The sequence below is a fragment of the Delphinus delphis genome, chromosome 2, assembly GCF_949987515.2.
Source record: "Delphinus delphis chromosome 2, mDelDel1.2, whole genome shotgun sequence".
Lineage (NCBI taxonomy): Eukaryota > Metazoa > Chordata > Mammalia > Artiodactyla > Delphinidae > Delphinus > Delphinus delphis.
This window is the reverse complement of record NC_082684.1, coordinates 119,103,132-119,128,656: the sequence shown is the minus strand read 5'-3', so window position 1 is coordinate 119,128,656 and position 25,525 is coordinate 119,103,132. Positions and strand designations below refer to the sequence as shown.

General features: G+C 34.4%; 1 protein-coding gene across 5 annotated transcripts in view; it reads right to left on the bottom strand.

Annotated features, from left to right (window-relative positions):
• MEF2A (myocyte enhancer factor 2A) overlaps window positions 1-25,525 on the bottom strand; it is a 178,423-nt gene that overhangs the window by 139,206 nt on the left and 13,692 nt on the right. For all 5 annotated transcript variants that reach the window (XM_060005511.1, XM_060005508.1, XM_060005510.1 and 2 more), the window contains exon 2: window positions 13,339-13,424. The gene's annotated coding sequence lies outside the window, so the exon portion shown is untranslated. The remainder of the gene's footprint in view (window positions 1-13,338; window positions 13,425-25,525) is intronic.

Genomic DNA, 25,525 nt, shown 5'->3' with positions numbered 1-25,525 from the left:
AACTATATAAACAAAATAACCGCTATTCTCTTAGTCGCATGAACTTGAGGGAGACTATCTTACTGTAATTTTCAATGTGATTAGAGATTCTTTGCTCTTACAGATTTATCTTTCAGTTACTTTTAATACAAGAACATTTTTCTTCACTGTAAAATAGGATATTTTTATTACTGTTTACAAACAATTAAATCCAGGCAGAAATTCAAATTCTAAATTAATTTAAGACTATCATTTAACTATTGTTTTATGGAAAATGACCAAAGCATTCCATTTCAGCCAGAATTACACATGCTATATCTAATTACACATTTTAAAAATACAATATGTTGTATGAACTTAATGATGGCTACTACTCAGTATTTAAAGATATGATTCAATAAGGAAAACAAACTTTACTTTGAACTTATAGCTATTACTTGAAAACAGTTTTTCTGTATTATATAACTTTCATAAAGGCAGAACATACCCTACAAACAATTACACTTAATTTTATAAAGCTCTGACTTATATTTGGTTATAAATTTTAGGTAAAATTCAAAAACATTAACATATGATCAATAAAAGTATGAAACATAGATATCACTGAGAAAATAATCCCATACTAACTACAAAAGGGACTGCCTAACAAATTCATGGGTATCATGATAGATATTCTGGCCTGAAAAACAATTTAAATGATATAAGTCTATCAAAAGAAAGGCAAGAAATCATTATGACTCAAGGCACTTTGAACAATGGTGGAGGTTGCACCTGCACATGGGCATAGGGCCAAGAGAAGGCAAGTGGGGACTGAATCCAGTTTGTTCTCCACTCTCTAAACCCTGAACCCTAACAGAGGGCAGCATCCACCTAAAATTGGGAGAAGAGCCTTTTTCTAAGTTTGCAAGGGCTAGCTGTGACTTGGCTGTAACACATCCAAACAACTAGTTCTTAGAAAAATTAGGACAACTGAAATACTAAATATTGGTACCCTTCCTAAAATCATTAACTCCAAAATATCACTTCTCACTGTGAGTTTATTTTGAATGTTTTAGGTAAAATCGTTAATATAGCAAAACATAAATAGGTTCAGGGGAGGGGAGAAATCATCTAAACTTCTAAAATAGTATCCTTCTAGTTCATTTGGATTTCTCTGATTAATAACTGGTTATATATTCAGATTAGAGACATTTTAAAGCTGAATGCTAAAAAATTAGAGGAGAGCTTAGGGGTATATTGTTAAGAACCTATTCCTAATAGAGAAATATACAACTTATTTTACACAACATATATAGTGTGAAAAATTATGTATTAAATAAATTTGACGGAAACTAGAAGTAATTTTTTTTAAGGTCACTATCGCTCCTTTCATTTAATTGTACAGGGAGTTTGAAGATTTTTTTTTAATTGTGTTTCCTTAAAGACACACATTTTTAAATGATACAAATTATTAATCATGATAAATAATCCAAACTACTGACTAAAAAGACATTATAACTGAAATTTTTATTAGAATGACCAGCCTATAAAATGTGTATTTTATTTCTAGATATACCAATGAATTGCCATGTGACTTTTAGTGACTCACATCTTCACTACCTCAAATCAGTTGTACAAAGTGGAGCAAGAATATAGCTGAAACTCTTGCAGGAAATTATGAGGATATAACCACAGGGCACCTTGGGCTCCTTAGAGATAAGCACCATATTATTAAAATTATTATTAAAAAGGATATTTTGTAAACTGCCCTTATTAAGACTAAATCCCATCCATTCATGACCTTTCATTCCCAGATTAATTACACATACATAAGAGCAATGTCGTCTTCACATGGGACACACAGAAAAAATAAAGGACACATCAAGGCAAGGTGTGAAAATGAGAGTGAGATTCTAGTCCTCCACCACCAACTCACTTTCAATATTAGCACTCTGTCATTTTTAAAATGTAGATTCTTATACCTATCCCAGATCATAATGATTTCTGGAAAAAAACCTTTGCCAATAATTGCATCCTGTAAAAAGATAAATTATTCTTACTAGAAACCATCTCCATTCTCTATATTATTACGAATACTAAATGCATTTAAATCTTTTAACCTTGTATCACCTGAATCAAACCTGTATATAAATGCTGTTCTAGGTCTAACTTTATCTTTATTTATAAAGATAAACATGATTTGGCATATACCATTATATTCAGAATCAGAAGATTTCTAAATGAATGTGAAAAGAAGTATAGCAATATGGGTAGGCATGCAATACAATTAGGAACTGGCATATTTGGTGTTAACATAAAATATACACAAGCATGAAATGTATACATTTTACGTGTTTTTATGTGCTTTGATTTTACTCTGCATAAGTGGAATCACAAATAATGAATTTTTTTGTTTCTAGCTTCTATTGAGAAACATATTTGTGTTACCTGTGTAGTATGTAGCTGTAGTTCATCCATTTTTATTGCTATAAAATAAACAGATATAAATATATATATAAACATATATATGTTATATATATATATAAACATATCACAATTTTATTCAATCAACTGTTGATGAATATTGAATTGAGTCTGAAGCTACTAAAACACTGCTGCCACCAATATTATCAACATATCTCTTGGTACACATGTTCATTCACTACTCTCAGGGGTATACTCATGGAAGGAAATTATTGGGTCACAGGGTAAGCAAGTAACAAACTGTTTCCTAAAGCGGTTGTAGTAACATATATTCCTACCAGCAGTGTTTACTGAGTTGCTATAACTTAACATCCTCTCCAAAACTTGTACTGTCAATCTACTTTTTAAATTCAGACACTCTAGTGTTTTATGGAGCCTCTTTGCAGTTTTAATTTGTATTTCCCAGATTACTAATGAAGTTAAGCACCTTTTTCACATATTTCTTGAATACTTGTATTTCTTTTAGAAAGTGCCTTTAAGGGACTTCCCTGGTGGTCCACTGGTTAAGACTCCGCATTTCCACTGCAGCGGATGTGAGTTCAATCCCTCATCGGGGAAGTTTCACATGCTGTGTCATGCAGCCAAAAAAAACCAGAAGGTGCCTTTTTATGTCTCTTACCCCTTTTTCTATTGGATTTTTTGTCTTTGTCACACTGATGTGCAGAAGTGCTTTGAATATTCTGATATTTACATTTTGTCTGTTACATGTGTTGCAAATATCATCTTCCACCCTGCTTTCCCTCTCTATTCTAATGGTGACTTTGCAAGGACAAAGTTTCTTAATTTTAAGGTAATCAAACTTATAAACTGTGTTATTTATATCAGCACATTTTATTTCTTTTTAAGAATATTTTCCTGTCCAGAGATCATGAACATGTTCTCCTTACATTTAGCTTCTAAAGTTTTATAGTTCTGCCTTTCACGCTGAGATGTACAAATCAATCTTTAATTGGTTTTTGCATATGGTATAGAGTATGAGTCATATTTTTGCTTTATCACCAATTGTTCCAATATCATTTATTGAATAATTCTTTTCCTACCACTCTGAAGTGCCAGTTTTGTCATAAAGTAAGTGCACACGTACAAACTGACCCTCTTTCAGACTCTTTATTTCTTTTGTTTATCCTTGTGACATTATTTCATGAAAGTAATTATTGTAGATTTATAGGCTTTGAGTAGAGAAAGTCTTCTGATTTGATCTTCTTTTTCGTGACTAAGCTATTCTTGGGAAGACCACAAAATTTCCTTTAGAACACAAAACAGAAACAAACTAATAAAATTTTTTTATAATATCCATTGGGATTACAATGAATTGAGAATAATGCTCAAAATGGATTATAACCCTCAGAAAAACATAACCTAATGGATGACCAAATTAACCCCACAATAAAAGCTACTCTGGACCAATGCTGACAAAGCTTTTAAAAAAAAAAAGCCTCAAAAGGATTCAGCTGATACCAAGTAACTTAAACGTGTACAAAAACAAAGTTCAACACTGTATAAAAAGTGCAAAAAAATCGCTATACCCAACAATGTCCAGCATTCAAACAATGAAAAGCAGGAAATGTGGCCCATAATAATAATAGGCAATCAATATAGAGAACCAGGAATGATAAAGTTAATGGAATTAACAGATGAAGACATTAAAACAATGATTATAAGTTTTATATGTTAGAAAAGGTAAAGAAAAATAAGAATATGATGAGGAGAAAAATGAAAAATAAAACTTCCAGAGATAAAAAATAATTATTAGAAACAAAAAACATACTGGATGATATTAAGAACAGATTATATATTGAAAAAACAACCAGTGAACCTTGAGACATGACATTAACCATCCAAATAAAACAGAGGAAAAAAAGAATGAAAAAAAAGGGGGAGTTAAGTGCTGAGACAGACAATCTCAAAAGTATAACTGAAATTCCCTCCCCTCCAAAATATCACCTGGGATAAGTGGGATATCTGAAAAAATAGTGGTCAATATGTTTCTAAATTTGGTTTAAAAAAAAAAACTCAAAAAACCTAAACAGGATTTTCACAGAGAAAACCATATGAAGGCACATTTATAATCAAGTGACATCATAGTCACTAAAAAAGTTGTAAGACTGAAGAGCAGTCAAACAAAATAGAAAATTTACATATGAGGCAACAAAGTAAAAATAACAGCAGACTTTCTGTCAGAAACTATAAAAGCTATTTCAGAAATGACTGCGCAACATATTACCAGAGATAGAGAGGGACAAGATAGAAGACCCAATTCATCAAGAATACATTTTTAAAAAAAGATATGTATGCACCTATTAAAAGAGCTTCAAAATACATGAACCAGTAAGTGAAAGGAGAAACAGACAAATCCACACTTAAAGTTGACTTTTCTCTCAGCAATTACTGTAAACAAATAGAAAATCAGAAGGGATAAATCTTGACGAACACCATCAATCAATTTGACCTAATATTTTTAGAAAGCTCCACTTAACAGCATACAATTCTTCTTAAGTGCACACAAAACATTCATTTATACAGACAACATTCTGCACTCTATAATAAACCCACAAAGCAAAATATGTTTGTGGACCACAAAAGAATTAAATTAAAAACCTATTAGAGAAAAATATCTGGAAAGTTTAGGAAATATTTGGAAATTATATAGGTCCAAAAAAAATCACAAAGGAGCTTAAAAATTAACTCCATGTAAACAAACACACGTAAATATTTATGCACCCAACATAGGTGCACCTCAATACATAAGGCAAATACTGACAACCATAAAAGGGGAAATCGACAGTAACACATTCATAGTAGGGGACTTTAACACCCCACTTTCACCAATGGACAGATCATCCAAAATGAAAATAAATAAGGAAACACAAGCTTTAAATGATACATTAAATGAGATGGAGTTAATTGATATTTATAGGACATTCCATCCAAAAACAACAGAATACACATTTTTCTCAAGTGCTCATGGAACATTCTCCAGGATAGATCATATCTTGGGTCACAAATCAAGCCTTGGTAAATTTAAGAAAATTGAAATTGTATCAAGTATCTTTTCTGACCACAATGCCATGAGACTAGATATCAATTACAGGAAAAGATCTGTAAAAAATACAAACACATGGAGGCTAAACAATACACTACTTAATAATGAAGTGATCACTGAAGAAATCAAAGAGGAAATCAAAAAATACCTAGAGACAAATGACAATGGAGACACAACGACCCAAAACCTGTGGGATGCAGCAAAAGCAGTTCTAAGGGGGAAGTTTATAGCAATACAAGCCCACCTTAAGAAGCAGGAAACATCTCGAATAAACAACCTAACCTTGCACCTCAAGCAATTAGAGAAAGAAGAACAAAAAAACCCCAAAGCTAGAAGAAGGAAAGAAATCATAAAAATCAGATCAGAAATAAATGAAAAAGAAATGAAGGAAACAATAGCAAAGATCAATAAAACTAAAAGCTGGTTCTTTGAGAAGATAAACAAAATAGATAAACCACTAGCCAGACTCATCAAGAAAAAAAGGGAGAAGACTCAGATCAATAGAATTAGAAATGAAAAAGGAGAGGTAACAACTGACACTGCAGAAATAAAAGAGATCATGAGAGATTACTACAAGCAACTCTATGCCAATAAAATGGACAATCTGGAAGAAATGGACAAATTCTTAGAAATGCACAACCTGCCAAGACTGAATCAGGAAGAAATAGAAAATATGAACAGACCAATCACAAGCACTGAAATTGAAACTGTGATTAAAAATCTTCCAACAAACAAAAGCCCAGGACCAGATGGCTTCACAGGCGAATTCTATCAAACATTTAGAGAAGAGCTAACACCTATCCTTCTCAAACTCTTCCAAAATATAGCAGAGGGAGGAACACTCCCAAACTCCTTCTACGAGGCCACCATCACCTTGATACCAAAACCAGACAAGGATGTCACAAAGAAAGAAAACTACAGGCCAATATCACTGATGAACATAGATGCAAAAATCCTCAACAAAATACTAGCAAACAGAATCCAACAGCACATTAAAAGGATCATACACCATGATCAAGTGGGGTTTATTCCAGGAATGCAAGGATTCTTCAATATACGCAAATCTATCAATGTGATAAACCATATTAACAAACTGAAGGAGAAAAACCATATGATCATCTCAATAGATGCAGAGAAAGCTTTTGACAAAATTCAACACCCATTTATGATAAAAACCCTGCAGAAAGTAGGCATAGAGGGAACTTTCCTCAACATAATAAAGGCCATATATGACAAGCCCACAGCAAACATCATCCTCAATGGTGAAAAACTGAAAGCATTTCCACTAAGATCAGGAACAAGACAAGGTTGCCCACTCTCACCACTCTTATTCAACATAGTTTTGGAAGTTTTAGCCACAGCAATCAGAGAAGAAAAGGAAATAAAAGGAATCCAAATCGGAAAAGAAGAAGTAAAGCTGTCACTGTTCGCAGATGACATGATCCTATACATAGAGAACCCTAAAGATGCTACCAGAAAACTACTAGAGCTAATCAATGAATTTGGTAAAGTGGCAGGATACAAAATTAATGCACAGAAATCTCTGGCATTCCTATATACTAATGATGAAAAATCTGAAAGTGAAATCAAGAAAACACTCCCATTTACCATTGCAACAAAAAGAATAAAATATCTAGGAATAAACCTACCTAAGGAGACAAAAGATCTGTATGCAGAAAATTATAAGACACTGATGAAAGAAATTAAAGATGATACAAATAGATGGAGAGATATACCATGTTCTTGGATTGGAAGAATCAACATTGTGAAAATGACTCTACTACCGAAAGCAATCTATAGATTCAATGCAATCCCTATCAAACTACCACTGGCATTTTTCACAGAACTAGAACAAAAAATTTTGCAATTTGTATGGAAACACAAAAGACCCCGAAGAGCCAAAGCAATCTTGAGAACGAAAGAAGGAACTGGAGGAATCAGGCTCCCAGACTTCAGACTATACTACAAAGCTACAGTTATCAAGACGGTATGGTACTGGCACAAAAACAGAAAGATAGATCAATGGAACAGGATAGAAAGCCCAGAGATAAACCCACGCACATATGGTCACCTTATCTTTGACAAAGTAGGCAGAAATGTACAGTGGAGAAAGGACAGCCTATTCAATAAGTGGTGCTGGGAAAACTGGACAGCTACATTTAAAAGTATGAAATTAGATCACTCCCTAACACCATACACAAAAATAAGCTCAAAATGGATTAAAGACCTAAATGTAAGGCCAGAAACTATCAAACTCTTAGAGGAAAACATAGGCAGAACACTCTATGACATAAATCACAGCAAGGTCCTTTTTGACCCACCTCCTAGAGAAATGGAAATAAAAACAAGAGTAAACAAATGGGACCTAATGAAACTGAAAAGCTTTTGCGCAGCAAAGGAAACCATAAAGAAGACCAAAAGACAACCCTCAGAATGGGAGAAAATATTTGCAAATGAAGCAACTGACAAAGGATTGATCTCCAAAATTTACAAGCAGCTCATGCAGCTTAATAACAAAAAAACAAACAACCCAATCCAAAAATGGGCAGAAGACCTACATAGACATTTCTCCAAAGAAGATATACAGAGTGCCAACAAACACATGAAAGAATGCTCAACATCACTAATCATGAGAGAAATGCAAATCAAAACTACAATGAGATATCATCTCACACCAGTCAGAATGGCCATCATCAAAAAATCTAGAAACAATAAATGCTGGAGAGGGTGTGGAGAAAAGGGAACCCTCTTACACTGTTGGTGGGAATGTAAATTGATACAGCCACTGTGGAGAACAGTATGGAGGTTCCTTAAAAAGCTACAAATAGAACTACCATATGACCCAGCAATCCCACTACTGGGCATATACCCTGAGAAAACCATAATTCAAAAAGAGTCATGTACCAAAATGTTCATTGCAGCTCTATTTACAATAGCCCAGAGATGGAAACAACCTAAGTGTCCATCATCGGATGAATGGATAAAGAAGATGTGGCACATATATACAATGGAATATTACTCAGCCATAAAAAGAGACGAAATTGAGCTATTTGTAATGAGGTGGATAGACCTAGAGTCTGTCATACAGAGTGAAGTAAGTCAGAAAGAGAGAGACAAATACCATATGCTAACACATATATATGGAATCTAAGAAAAAAAAATGTCATGAAAAACCTAGGGATGAAACAGGAATAAAGACACAGACTTACTAGAGAATGGACTTGAGGCTATGGGGAGGGGGAAGGGTAAACGGTGACAAAGCGATAAAGAGGCATGGACATATATACACTACCAAACGTAAGGTAGATAGCTAGTGGGAAGCAGCCGCATAGCACAGGGAGATCAGCTCGGTGCTTTGTGACCGCCTGGAGGGGTGGGATAGGGAGGGTGGGAGGGAGGGAGACGCAAGCGGGAAGAGATATGGGAACATATGTATATATATAACTGATTCATTTTGTTGTGAAGCTGAAACTAACATACCATTGTAAAGCAATTATACTCCAATAAAGATGTTAAAAAAAAAAAAAAAGAAACTTTGCAGAATGCAGAGAAACGTTTTAAATATTAAATGCTCCTTTAGAAAAAGTAGGAAGGTCTCAAATACTAGAATGAAAGAGAAGGTATCACTACAGATCCTTCAAACATTAAAACAATAAAGAAATATAACATAAAACTTCATGCCAATACATTAGACAACTTACATGAAATAGACAAATTCCTTAGAAGACACAAAAAACTAAAGCTTATTCAAAAAGAATTATTACAGATCTGCATAGCCCAATATCAATCCAATAAATTGAGTTCATAGTTTAAAACCTTCCCACAAAGAAACTCCAAGGCCAGTGGTCTTCATTGGTGAATTCTACCAAACACTTAAAGAAGAAATAACACCAACTGTATGAAAACTTTTCCAGAAGAGGAAATTTCTCCAACTCACCCTGTTATCCTGATACAAAAACCAAAGACATTATTAAAAAACTACATACCAATGTCTACTATGAACACAGATGAAAAAAATCTCTCATTAACACAAATCTGAACTTACACAACAATTTAACTCAAAATTACCTTTATTTCAAGATATCAGAAAACATTTACATATTTGCAATTTTTGTCTATTATCTGTATCTGTAACAACTTTCTTCAAGGCTTCAACATCGGAATTTTATGCTTTTGTATCACTGACCTAAAAAGATTGAAAGTGAGATAATTCTTGGGATAGCTCACCAAAATAAATGGCTTCTTAATATAAAAAATTTAACCCAGCAATATATAAAAAGTATTAACACATCATGACCAAGTGGGGATTATCTCAGAAATGTATGATTTATTCATTCAATATTCAAAAATCAATCAACTACATTAACAGACAAAAGGAAAAAAACCATGTGATCATCTCAAGATGCAGAAAAAGCATCTGATAAAAATTCATTTGATAAAAATACTCACTGATAATAAGAAAAAAAATACTCTCAGCTAACGACGAATATAAGGGAATTTCTTCAATCTGATAAAGGACATCTATAAAAAACCTACAGCCTACATTAAGTATGATGGTAATCATACTTAATGGTAAAAGCCTGGATGGTTTTGACCTAAGATCAACAGTAAGGCAACAGAGATTTCCCTGGTGGCGCAGTGGTTAAGAATCCACCTGCCAATGCAGGGGACACGGGTTCAAGCCCTGCTCTGGGAAGATCCCACATGCCACGGAGCAACTAAGCCTGTGCACCACAACTACTGAGCCTGCACTCTAGAGCCCATGAGCCACAACTACTGAAGCCCGCATGCCTAGAGCCCATGCTCTGCAACAAAGAGAAGCCACCGCAATGAGAAGCCTGTGCACCACAACAAAGCCCATGTGCAGCAACGAAGACTCAACACAACAACGAAGACCCAACACAGCCATAAATAAATAGATAAATAAATAAATAAGAGTAAGGCAACAATGTGAGCCCACCACTTCTATTCAACATTGCACCGGGACTACTAGGCAGTGCAATAAAGCAAGCAAAAGAAATAAAAGGTACAAAAATTGAAAAGGTAGAGGTAAAATAGTCTTTACTCACAGACAAGATGATGGTCTACGCAGAACATTTGAAGGAATACACAAAACTGCCACCAGAACTAGTGAGTTTAGCAGAATCATAAATTACAAAGGTTTATGTAAAAATCTATATTTCTATACACTAACAACAAACAATCGGGAACTGATTTTAAGACGCCATTTACAACAACATAAAAATAGAAAACAGAGATCAATTCAACAAAATACGTGTAATACCTTTACACTGAAAACTATAAAATACTGCCGAGAAACTAAAGACAGCTTAAATGGAGAAATATACCAAATTCACACAACAGAAGACTCAACTTCCTTAAGAGATTAACTATCTCCTTATTAGCCTCTATGATAAAAGCATTCATAATCAAAATCCCACTAAGTCTTTTCTGTAGAAAATGACAAGCTAATTCTAAAATACACAGAAATGGAAAGGACTTAGAATAGAAAAACAGCTTTGAAACAGAAGAGCAAACTTGGAGGATTTACACCACCTGATTTTTTTTTTTTTTTTTTTTTTTTGCGGTACTCGGGCTTCTCACTGTTGTGGCCTCTCCTGTTGCGGAGCAGAGGCTCCGGACGCACAGGCTCAGCAGCCATGGCTCACGGGCCCAGTCGCTCTGTGGCATGTGGGATCTTCCTGGACCGGGGCACGAACCCATGTCCCCTGCATCGGCAGTTGGACTCTCAACCACTGCGCCACCAGGGAAGCCCCACTACCTGATTTTAATATAAAGCTATGGTAATCAAGACAGTACAGTATTGTCATAAGGATAGATACATAAATCAATAGAACATAACAGAATCCTGAAATAGACCCCCATATAATGTAAACTGATCTGCAGCAAAGGTGCCAAGGTAGTAATTCAGTAGGGGAAAATATAACCTTTTCAAAAATGCTTCTTGAACAATTTGATTTTCATATGCAAAGAAATAAATCTCATCCCTTACCTAATACCATATATAAAAATTAACTCAAAGGGGACCAAACGCTTAAAATATAAGAGCCCAAAGCAGTTCTAAGACATGAAGGAAAAGAAAAAAGGCAGAAAAAATTTTGCCCAATGTCTGTGCCAACTCCTCCAATTTCTACTCAGAATTAGGGCAGAATTATAGGGAAACAAATCTGAAGTTCTTCAGTCAGTATTTGAAACTACTCAAAAGGAAAGAGTGTTTCCCATCTAAGAACTCAGAGTAACTCCAAAACAAGTAGCTCTTAACTCAATCACAGCCCTCAGAACCATGCAAAACCTGCCATAAAGAATAAGACACTGTTTATATCTTCAGAACTTAGTGAAAAAAGTATCATAGAGGATACCCTAAAGCTTAAACATAACCCAAATATAACAACTGAAGTTATGCTCAGAGCCATCACGGAGGTTCAGAGAAGGTACAGAATTATAGGGAAATTATAGGTGAAATTCTCTGGAATGAGAATGTCTAAATTCCTATAGTGCTTTAATTCAAATCACTCAGTGTTGAGCAGTTACTGAACTATATATATATATATATATATATATATATATATATATATATGGAATGTAAAAAAGATAAGAAAAGAAAAAAAAACATTAAAAGATATACAGAAGACTAACCAAGGATTATATTTTAAAATGTGAACTAAACTTCATTATTCCCATCCTTCCTGTACATATACAATTTTTCGACTGAAGGATACTTTTCAATTGGAAAAACAATACCTTTTCCCCTAGTTCCCCAAACTGAAGGATATCATAAAATGGGCTGTTCTGCAGTCAAGGTTTAAGAAGAAAAATATATGGGCATAAGAAACTGACATTGGAATAAAGTATTTTAACAAAAACTCATTTTGTAAGCTCATAAAAATTCTTTCTACTGTTTAACTATTCAAGAAAAAATTTAAACATTAAACAGCAAAGTACTCTTAAAACAAGAATAACAAGAGCAAATATTGCAAGTAGCTTTCCCAGGTTTTTACTGACATAACCATCAGGCTTGATCAACTGTATCTAACATTCAGAATGTTCACATATTATATATAACACACCAAAAACTATCCCCTAGCATTTTCTGAAATTACATTTTAAAATATCGTAGTATTAATTCTTTTCCATTTTGAATAGAAGGTAGAATTCAAGTGAAGTTTCACTTATGAAAGCTTTTTGAGGAGAACTACACATCTTACTAGCATACTGGAACCATTAACCTAGGCCAATGTAAGTTTTTAAATCAAAACTGCCTACTCCAGAGCTTTGCAAATGTGGACCTACGACTTAAGGCAAAAAATTCAAAGTCACAAAAAAAGTCTACATTTTAAAAACATTTCTTAAATTTGCTTAATTTTTTTCTTCAACCCTTCCACCTTTCAAGAAATATGGCTAGATTTGTCCACTTTGTCTTTCATTTGAAAATCTCTCCTCATAATACGTAACTCATGTCCTCAAACCCTCTCTTCCTCCAATTACTGTCACAGTAAATATGGACTTTAGATTTTTTTTCCTTATTTTCAAATACATGTAATGGACATGGAAAATGGAAGTGGAAAAGATGTAAAAGTATGGGATTATCTCAGCGGTGCCACTATATGAGAAACTGTCACTATACCACATTATGTATACTTTGTGTGTGTGTGTGTATATACACATACATATATATGTATATTCAACAGGATTTTATGAATTTCCTTAATTAATCTACCTTAATCCCCAAAATAAACTCCAAAGTGACTGCTATTCAAGGTCACAAGACAGTCTTATTAAAAAAAAAATTCCCATTTTATTTACTTCATAACATAGAAAAAAGGATGTCTTACTAGAAATGATGTATCAGCAGAAAGTGCACTTAGATGTGATCCTTGCAGAGAATTCTTCTTTGTTATTTTTTCACAAAATCCAATTCCTTAATAAAGAAAAAAATATTAGATGGGTTAGTAATTATTCTTAACTCTAAAACAAAATTAAATACAATTTCATTACTACAAATTTCAACAATCCACAGATAGTTCCACTAATACTTACTGAATAATAGAAAAATAAATTTTTTAAAATTTGTATAATAAAAACACAATGTTAGCCAATTGGGCATTGCTAATGTCACTAATCCATTTTTTTCAGGAAGTATTACTTAAATGTTCAGTAATATTCTATCCACGCCAAGATTCACAAATTGGTGTCCTAGGTCCCACTTTCCTATCCTCTATATCACATGATATACTTTATATTTAACTGGTATACACAGCCTACTGAATTTACGTTTTGATAAAATAGTTACATTCTGAAAATGTTCATTGTATTACGTTCTCATTTAGAAAAAAAAACTGTCAATGGGTCAGTGACTTGCGTTGCCATAAAATGTGTATATATTCAAATGCTATGTGTATACTTATAGCTTCCACTCTTTTAAAGGGAACAATGAAATGAAAATCAACATAAAAATGCCAAAAACAAATATAAAACAGATTAATGTCAATAATTCACATTAATAAAGGAACACTAATAAATGCTAACCAATGCAGTAGTGCATAAAGAATAATCCAGTCCTGCTACACTTTTGCTTGGAAATAGTAGCAAGACACTTAGGTAGAAAGAGAAAGATGGTAAAAGCCTCTCCTCACCCTGATTGGCCAGGATCAATTTATGATGCTAATCTAATAATTTAGAATTGCATGATTGGGTAATTATGACAATCCCCAAGTAAATCTGCTTCATCAAATGAAAACGGTAATTTCTCCACACAAACACCAGTCTTTTGAATCTTGTTCAGCAATACTAATTATTGTGATACTACAATTTTGTTTCTATTTGAAATGTACAACCCCTCTAGAAGCAGGAGGGGGGGAGCCATAGTCTGCCAAATATTCTTTTTATATTAACAAATTAAGCATTCAAAGTTGAACTTTAAAACACATACACACACACACATAAATAAGCCTTTTTTTTTTTGCCAAGGTTAAAAGGAGTTTGCTTTAAAAAGCCAATTTCAGCTTTTAGTCTAATTGTACCGAAATACAGAACAATCTCCTCAAATACCAATACATTACCAATTTCTAAAATCCAATAATTCAAAATGAACCTATTTTTCATGTGTTCTCATTCTAAACAAAACTAATTATTTTTAAATATATTTTGACATCAGCTTTGTGTCAGTGCCACAGTAGGAATTAAAGTTTGGCAATTTGACCCATGGGAAATAACAAATTAAATAAAAATTTGATAATTACACACGTGGTACACATTCTTAATTCAAAAAATATGAATTCCTCAATTCTATAAATTAACCGTTATTGACAAATTTGTTTTGTACACAGCTCTCAAATAGTTTCTAAAAAGCAATATTCTAAAAACCAAGTTTTTATAGTTCATTTATAACAATCTATAAAGAAATACACTCTCACCTTCAAAAAATAAAACCAAAACTAAAATGTTAGTGCTACAGCCAGTTATCATTAAATTTCACATATTGAACATCAAAAATCCCATTACTCTGTCCAGGTAAGAGCTAGACAACCTGTACCTCTAACAGCTATCTTTCCCAAACCTGGTCCCAACCAATTTCCTAGCTCCCTCTACTTCTAATTAACCTACACTGTTGTTAACCTAACTGTTGTTAACCTGACATGATACTGACATTCCTAGTTTCAAGCCATTGCCCAAACTGTCAAACTCTGTAATTTTGTTCAAGATTTTACCTCTGCCTGGAAACAATCTTCCTTATCTGGATCAAATGTCCAGTTCAACTGACACCTTCTATGAGGCCATCCTCAGATATCCTTTACCACCACCATCACCATCACTTACATGGGGCAAAATAACTAGTTAGTTTTGTAGGTATGAGTCTCTTCTATTATACTACATGCTTTTTAAGAGAAGAAACCTTTTTGCACTTTTTTCATTTCTATATCCCCAATATCTAGTCAATACCTGGCACACAATTCAACATTATCCATTCAGACATTTACTGGGCATCCAATATACTCCCGACACTTCTCTAGGTGCTAGGAATAAATCCCTATATCTATTCCTGACTTTATGGAGTTTACATTCTAGTGGGGGAGACCTACAGCACACAGTGAATAAGGGATATATAGTGTATACAGCAGGCTAGTGGAAAGTCCTTAATGAAAAAAAAATAAAGCAGAGAAGGAAGTACTGTCATAGGGAGGGGATTAAAATATGAGAAAAGGTGTCCAAGAAAGGCCTAACATAACAATAATAGTAATAATAACTGCAACAGGAGCAATAACATTTAAGTATTTATCATATGCTAATCAGTAGCCTAATTGCTTTACACATATTAAGTGATGTAAAGCCAACAATAACCTCACTATTATCCTCAAGAGGAAACTGAAAGACTAAGAAGCAGCTAGCCAAGGTCACACAGCTAAACCAGTAAAGTGGTAAAGCCAGGATTAGAACCCAGGCATGCTTTTAACCACAGTTCAGTTAATGCTTTTGTTGAATAAATTTAATAAGTGAAATAAACGAATGCATACTATAGCAACAGACTCAAAAGAGAGCAAAGCGTATCAGTCTCAGAGGACTGATACACTTGAGCGGCTTCAGATATACAATGCACATCAATATCTATATATGAAGACATCCTGACGAATAACAAGTCGGTGCCTGCTGTGAACAAAAATTATAAACAGTGATAATTCTCTATAACTTTAAAAATACATTTTAAGCTCCTATATGACAACTACCAGAACTAAAAAGTACACAAACACTATCACAAAAAGCACATGGAGAGGTCATTTAAAAAAAAAGAAAAGAAAACTTTTAAAAAAGGTCCTCTGAAACAAATGAGACCTTTGAAGGCATTACCATTTCAGTGACAAATGTTGAATATCATATTTTATACTGTGGCACAAGTTACTGTCATCTTTCAGTTTTCCATATTAACAAAAAAGGGTTAAATGAAATGACCAAGGTTCAAAACTCCTTTCTTCAAATGTCCCAAATACGCTTTACAAAGCAAACAGATGAAACCCAGCACAACTACTGACAAATGAAGACCTGAATGGCCTAAAATAAGTAATTTGCTCCCTAACTCCTATCTCTTGCCATATTTGCTGGTTATTTAAGTGCCTAATCAGTGAATGCCAATAAACTAGAAAGCAAAGTGAAACCAAAGTGCTGCTGACATGATACTGACATTCCTAGTTTCAAACCTTGAGGGCCTAAAAAGTGTCTCCTCAAATCCTGATTAAAATTATCGATACAATTATGAAGAAAATTACTGCTTTATGTTTGGAACGTATCAAAGTTTCTGCCTTGAGTATAACGTAATGTCAAAGAAAATAGGTTTCTATATGAAAACAAACAGCTTTAAAAATCAATCCAGATTAAGATAAAAATGAAGCAGGCAAAAAAAAACCCAAAAACATAAAGTACAGTCTATAAACACAATACAAAGTATTTATTTGCTCAAAGATGAATTTCATTTTGTAATCAAAACTGAGGTTTAAAAATGGTGTTTTTAATTCATGTTCTCATATGTGGTCATCAACTTACTCGTGCCTTAAAAAGATTTTTGCTACTACCCATGATGTGGTAACTAGTACCAGTCATGCTCTCCCAGTGAACTCAACAAGAAAACTGATCATATATATATATAAAACTATAATTTTAAAACACTGGACAACAAGGAGCTCAGCACTGCAACACCTGAGAAAACGGAAAGTGTCCCCTACAACAGGGGTCCCCAACCCCGGGGGCCACGGACCCCAACTGGCCTGCAGCCTGTTAGGAACCAGGCTGCACAGCAGGTGAGCGGCGGGCGAGGGAGTGAGCGAAGCTTCATCTGCCACTCCCCATCGCTTGCATTACCACCTGAACCATCCCCCCCATCCCATCAAAAAATTGTCTTCCACAAAACCGGTCTCTGGTGCCAGAAAGGTTGGGGACCGCAACCCTACAATGAAGAGTCAGGAGAGCAGTGCAGAAATGAGAAGCCAAGCAGAATATAGTGGACTAAGCGAGTAAAAGAGGCAGAAACTGAAATTTAGGGAGGCTAAGGAAGCCGGAAACTGTGTGGGAAAGTAATAGAATACAGTTCAAGAAGACAAACTGCACCTGAAATCTGCACAGAGGATTCTACAGCAGCTCTGTCCAAAACATACATAACGTGAGCCCAAAATGTAATTTAAAATTTTCTAATAATCACATTTTAAAAGTAAAATGGGTTTTCCTTGGTGGCATAGTGGTTAAGAATCCACCTGCCAATGCAGGGGACACGGGTTCGATCCCTGGTCCAGGAAAATCCCACATGCCTCGGAGCAACTAAGCTCGTGCGCCACAACTACTGAGCCTGCGCTCTAGAGCCCGCGCTCTGCAACAAGAGAAGCCACGACAATGAGAAGCCCGTGCACTGTAACAAAGAGTAGACCCCACCTGCCTCAACGAGAGAAAGCCCATGCACAGCAATGAAGACCCAACACAGCCAAAAATAAAAAATAAGTAAATTTTAAAAAAAAGTAAAATGAAGCAGGTGAAACTAATTTTAACATAATTCCTTTAACTAGAATGCTCAAAATGTTATCATTTCAGAATACAATTGATTTAAAAAACAGATATTTTACATCGTTTTTCCATAAGTTCCTGAAATTCAGTATGTTTTATACTTAGAGAATATTTAAATTTGAACTAGCCACAATTCAAGCTCTCAAAAGCCACATATAGCTAATTGCTATCATACTTGACAACACAGTTTTTTGCTGAAAATAAAGCTGCAGCATTAGTAAAGTGAAACTCTACAAGGCCAGGCAAAGAATAATGACTAGGAAGCAGTAGGCTCAAAAGTTACCAGAAGTTACATAAGATTTGGAGATGTTCAAATTCCAACTAGAGGAAAGAAAAATCTCATTGAAACCTGGCGCAACGAGTAGACGCTGATGCAGAATCACCTCCTTAGTAGTAGTGCTAAACTACTACTACTTTTTCATAAGAAATGGAATACACTGCCAAAACAAAATTTAAGCCTGTTGAGAAGAAACCAACAAAATCCAGACAACAGCATGATGAACATCCAAGAGTCAATCAAAACTTACTCAACATAAGAAACTGGAAAAATGTGTAACCTATACCAGGGGGAAAAAATCTGACAAAAGAAACAGATCCAGAAACAAGATGATGATATCTTTAAAGACATAAGCTTTAAAATTTTATAAATATATTAAAGGATTTAATGAAAAACAGAAAAAAAGACAATTATTTTGAGAAGAATCAAACGAATTTCTAAAGATGAAAAATATAGTATCTCAAATAAAAAACAACTAGATAGACTTGGCAACAGATTCTACAGCGTAGGAAAAAAAGATCCCTAAATTGAAGATGTGAAAATAGAAAGCAAAAAAAGAAACAAAGAACAGAGCATCAAGGACCTGTGAGAATATCAAGGGCAGTCTAAAAATGGTGTAATTGTAATCCCAGAAGGAGAGATAGAAAAAATATCTGAAGAAACAAAGGCCAAAGAATTTCCAAATCTGAGGAAAACTGAACCCATATATTCAAGAAACTCAATGAACAAAAAACAGGTTAAGCACACAAAAACTGTACCAAGGCACATAATTAACAATCAAACTGCTGAAATCCAGTAATATAAAGAAAATCTTAAAAGCAACCAAAATGAGGGGAAGACACATTACATATAGAGGAACAAAGAATTACCACAGACTCCTTGCAGAAAGTAATGTGAACAAGTTTAAGCAAAGGAATAACGCCTTTAAAGTGCTAAGAAGAAAAAAAAAAAACCTGTAAACTGAAATCTACATAAAGCAAAAATATCCTCCATAGATGGAGAAATAAAAACATTTTCAGACAAACAAAAGCTGAGAATCTGTCAACAGAATGAACCCTAATGTAAACCATGGACTTAGTTAATAATAATGCATCAATATCAACTCTAACAAATGTACCACACCAATGCAACATGTTAATAATAGGGAAGGGGGAGAGACGAGAGCGAGAGAGCGAGAGAGCGAGAGAGCGAGAGAGCGAGAGAGCGAGAGCGAGAGAGCGAGAGAGAGAGAGAGAGTATATAGGAACTCTGTACTTCCTGTTCAGTTTTTCTGTAAACCTAAAACTGCTCTGAGAAACAAAAGATAGAAACCTATTTCTACACAAAGGAAGACCAATAGAAATGGTAAGTATGAGAGTTTACCTTTTATTTTCTTACTTTTACTTTTTAAAGAGATAATGGTTTTTAAAGCAAACGTAGTAATAATGTATAAAAGTAAAAACATGCAGCATAAAATGGATGACAAAAATAGCACAAAGAATGAGGGGGAGAAAATTTTATTTCCAAATTGGAAGCAACCAAAATGTCCATGAAAGGGGAATGGAGAAACTGTAGTATAAACATATAAAGGAACACTAGGCAACAGTAAACTGGATCAAAATACTGATAGACACAAACATGGATGAACTGCAAAAACATTTTGGTGAGGGAAAAAATCCAGACATTAAAGAGTCACACATACTGTATGATTCCATTTAGGAATAAATTTGCAAAACTTTGAGCAACCACCAAATACGTACAAATACATACACATTACGAAAGCAGATACTCAACACAGAGAAGCTATACATACGTAGTTAAAAGATTTTTCTGACTTTACACAGTTAAGATCAAGAACAATCATTATCTTCTGAGTTTTAGTTTCCTCATCTGTAAAACAGTGTAGTAATAGTTTGTATACTTCATAAATTTAGTTGTTAAATTAATTAAATAGTTGTTATTAAATAAGCATATATGCTACGCTATTACTTCGCATAGTGCCAGTATGAGCTCAATAAGTGCTAGCTTCATAAAGAAATAACCCAGGAAAGGGGGCAAATGGAACAAATGGAGACTGCCACTGGAAGTCAATTGGTTAGCAATGTTCCTATTAAAGAGTCATCATTGTTGAAGAAATCAGAAAGGCAAATACTACATACAGCAAAAGCCAAATGAGAAGTTTGGGAATATATTGGGAATCATTTAATATGACTCTAGAATTAAAAACGATACTAATAAGGCCTTAAAAGAATAGATTTATAAACATATAAAAAGACTAAGCCACAAGAAACAGTATCTTCAAGTCAGTTAATTTCACAGAAGCAAGCATTTAAGAAAGAAAGTGATTTCAAGCACACATGAAACTAGGGACTGTTCCAATTACAGGAGGTAAAAAGATGACACAAATGTGAGTAGGTGTGAACAAAAAGAGCAAAGCAGGGTGTAGTATGGATAGATGGGCAGAACATAATTATGCACTACCTTGAAAACAGGAAAACATTTGAATTTAATATGACAAAAAATACACAAATAAGAGAAAGGCAAGACTAATCCTGTCAAGTGGAATAATGCACAATTCCAGTCTCAGCGTTAGGTAAGGTTAAAAAGCTGCGTTCTTTTACAATGCCCACTAAAACACAACCTATTACATTCTTAGCCAGCAAACAGAGAGGGTAGCATTGGTGTTACAATGTGATGGTATACTAATGCCAGATATGCCTATTTTCCCCCATGCCCTTCCACCTCCATCTATATCTCCCAAAGTACCCATTAGGTCCAAAACATCTCCTCACACAGCCTCAGTTCTTTTTTAAAAAATAAAAAAGCAAACAGCTTTACTGAGATATAATTCACATGCCATACAATTCACCCATTTAAAGTATACACCTGAATTTTTTTATATTCACAGGAATGTGCAACCATCACCACTAATCCCAGAACATTTTCATCACCCTTAAAAGAAACCTGTGCCCATTAGCAGTCACTCCCCATTCCCTATTCCCACCCCACACCCCAGCCCTAAGCAGTGAGGCATCTTTTTGTCTCTATAGAATTGCCTATTCTGGACATTTCATATAAATTGAACCACATAATCTTCCATGACTACCTTATTTCACTTAACAATGTGTTCGAGACCCATCCATGTTGTAGCATGCATTCATACTTCATCCCTTTTTATTGCCAAATAATATTCTACTCTATGGAAATACCACATTTTATTTACTTATTTATTTTTGCGGTACGCAGGCCTCTCACTGTTGTGGCCTCTCCCGTTGCGGAGCACAGGCTCCGGACGCGCAGGCTCAGCGGCCATGGCTCACGGGCCCAGCCGCTCTGCGGCATGTGGGATCTTCCCGGACCGGGTCACGAACCCATGTCCCCTGCATCGGCAGGCGGACTCCCAACCACTGCACCACCAGGGAAGCCCCCACATTTTATTTATTCATTCATCCATCAGCTGATGGACATTTCTTTCCACTTTTTGCCTATTATTAGTAATGGTGCTCTAAGCACTGGTATACAAGCTTCTATGTGGGTATATGTGTTTATTTTTAGCTTCTACTCTTATAATAAAATAACTTAGAGTGCCTTCATATTTTCTTTTCTATCATCCTACTTCATTATGGTATCTAACATCTTCCCCATAACGATACGTATACCAGTGGTTATGCCACAAATAATAAGGCATTTTAGGTAAATTACTAGTTCCTATTTTATTTTCCCAAATAATTTATCACCCCCCAATCTATAATCAGCAACCATACTGGAAGCATACACATTGATATTTAATATTTATTACATGTTCTGATAATGCTATCATTCATCAAGTAGAGGATGTAACTTCTTAAATGCTGAAGTTCCATTTGTTCTACGCGCCTCAACCCAAACTAAGGGCTAACACTCCTAGTATTCCTTGTCAGGCATATAGTTACTGGAATCTATCATTTTTACAGTCCTCAACCACCTACACCCCAATAACAAAAAGTATATTTTGTCCACAAAAAAACAAAGTTCAAAAACGAGCACACTTTAAAATGTGACACTAGGCACTTAACATAAAAAATGGCCAAATATACATCACTTTGGTTAAAGTCTGGTAAGCTGGCAAAGTGTGTCAAACAGATGTTCGTATTAATAAGGATGTTGGCCAGATTCTAGAAAAAGTTTGAACACCATATTTGCGATATTCTGCAACTTCCTAAAGTCTTGAACTGGAAGAGGCCTCAGAGGTCTTTTTAGAAACACAAACTCTAAAACTTAACAGAAATGAAATGGAATCCAGGAGTAATACCCAGACTACCAGTCTAATCCGCATCAAAATAGGATTCTACCCATTTCACACAAACAAATACTAACAACAAAAATATCTGCACTAATGGAAAAGAAGAAATCCAAACCCTAAAGTTATACTGAAAGATGGATACTATAACTTGGGATTTTTATTGCAAATAATTTGATACTTCTAAAGTGCTGCTTTGAACCATAAAATAGAGAGAGGGGGCTTCAGATTATCCTCATAGTACTACCTTTCCTTGCATTCTGGTATGCCTTCTTAAGTGGAAGAGAATTGGGAAGAGTTAAAGCTACTGCCCTAAGAACTATATACATCATCTACTACTTGTTACACTGACAACAAATCCTAGGATAGTTGTGGCAATTATAAATCACTGTAACATTTTACTTCCCTGCTAAGTAGATGCATGGGAGTCCATGTGTCAAAATTTCATCTACTGTATCTCACAGCAGAAAACATGTTGAGAACTACTGATCTAGACCAGCAGTGTTAAAGACTTTAAATTCAGTCCAAAACCTTAGTTCAGCACAAATCCTCATGTAAAATCTAGGGTCATGTGAAAGACAGAAACTTAATAGATTACTATATGTTTACTGAGAATCTACATGAAAAGAATGCAAGAACTAAGACACAAGCATAAAAACCTTCAATGCACTATGTATACACCTACTCCCTTTATTATAAGGTCAACCATGGTAAGTACAGTAAGACAGATAAGAAGTACTATGAGGATTTCAAAAGAAAACTCTTCTAAATGGAAGGAATCAGTTCTTTATGGAAAGCACAGCATTTGGCCTGACCTGGGAAAGGAGATCAAGAAGTGAGATACAGAGGAGAATGAGAAGAGAATCATCTATCTTTATTCATGTCTTCTACTTGAAAGGCATATAATCCCACCAATTTCCTTCAAACAATCAAATTAAGAATGAGGCTAGCACTGTCCTTTTAAACAAGTGTTGTTGAGCATTATTCTTTACAGAATCAAGCTTTATTAATAAGGAAGGACATAATGTCATCTTTGTTATCTTGTTATATGGGCATATTAAAGACAGCCCTGGTCACTTCCAAGCTTAAAAGACTTTTCAACAGCTCTTCCTTAGCTGAAGAACAAAGTCCAAACTGCTCAACATCCAACGTGCTCTACAATCTGGTCTCAAGCTCTCTTTCCCACTTTACCATCTTCTACTTCTGAAACACCCTCCAATCTAGCCAAACTGTGTCCAATACATACCTCTCACTTTTCTGTTTTAGTTCTTTTGCTCAAAATGATTTCTCTATGTGAAATATCTTTTCTATACCTCTGACAATAAAACCTGACATCCAGCTCAAATATCAATTCTTCCATGAAGCATTCCCTGGTCACTTCTGAACTCTACCTTCCCTGAACTCCCTAATCCATGCCTTGTGTCTAAGATTTACACATCACTTGGTAATTAATGTAGTATAGTAATTAATGGGGTTTTACCCTTTCTACACCATTATCTACTAGAAGCAAACAGCTATATCTTAAATGTGTTTATATTTCTGCAACAACAATACAGAAACAATAGTTAAAGTAGTGAAAATAGAAAAGGAATAGAGTCTAAAGGAAGGAGTAAGGGAGCAGAGCAATGGACATTGCTTTGGGGCTACCATATTTGCCAGCTGAAAGAAAAGGGGTAGGGCAGTAAAAAGAAATTGTATAGAGAGCCTGTCAAGTCATTACTTAAGACTTGGGGAAGCTACGAAAAAAGAAATGAAAGCTCATATATGAGGTTCCAAAGACAGACAGCTGGGCATAGGTACTGACTGCCTTTAAACACCATTAAAAAGCCACGTGGAGAATTCCAAAAACACATCATTAATAGCAAAGGTTTTAATTTATATTATGAAAGATTTCTGATGTTTAAAGTCAATAGGCCTTTTAATTTCGGTTTATATTTTTAAAAAGAAATGTATGACTAATGGAACAAGTCAATTTCTACCCCAACAACGTAAAACACTGACAAAAAAACTTGTTAATTCTAGGGAAAGAAATGCTTAAAGGTAATAAATATTTTAAGCAACTAAATTCTAGAAACCAAGCATAAAGAACTTCCACACATAACTCCAACTTTGTTAAATTTCTCATGTTAAAAAGACATAGATATAAAGCATATAAGACAGAGAACCAGTTAGCTTCAACTACAATCAACAGATACAGTGCCATCTTATTAAACACAATAAAAGTGTACAGCCAAGAAATAACACGACACCTACAATTTATTGTAATCAAAGGACAACAGTTCAATCATAAAATAAAACTGAGAAAGCCGAAAGAGTAGAAAAAGAAAGAGAAGAGATACAAGTAGTTTAACTTTCAAAGAAGTTCACATCTATCAGATCAATTTCCAAGTTTAGAAGTTACCTTTCTAAAAAAAAAAAAAGAAAAAAATCTACTATCCTACTAACAGAACCAGCAAGGAAACAAATAGAATGGATAAATAAACTGTGAAGTAGTCATACAATGGCATGTGAGGGCATGGAAAATAAATGGACTTTAGCTACATGTACTAATAGTATCCTGCTTAAGAATATAGGCCAAGAGAATAATAACCACAAATTCTTAACAACTCTTAATCCTGAGGTTAGAGATAGAAATAAGACTGTGAATGTTCACACAGGGGACTTCAAGAATACTGGTAGTTTTACTTTTTCAGTGAGGCAGCAGATCCACAAGTGAATGTTTTATTATTCCTTATATACCATTAGATTTCTTATATATTATTTACATCTCCACCTCTAAGTATAAAAAATTTTATTAAAAATGATTTAAATTCCAAAAAAGAAGTTATCTTTTCTGAAAACTATACATATTAGATTGTCATTAGAATAAAGAAGTACCAAAGAAGTGCTAGGTTGAATATAGACCTGTAACTCATTCATGTTATAAATAAAACCAAAGCATTTC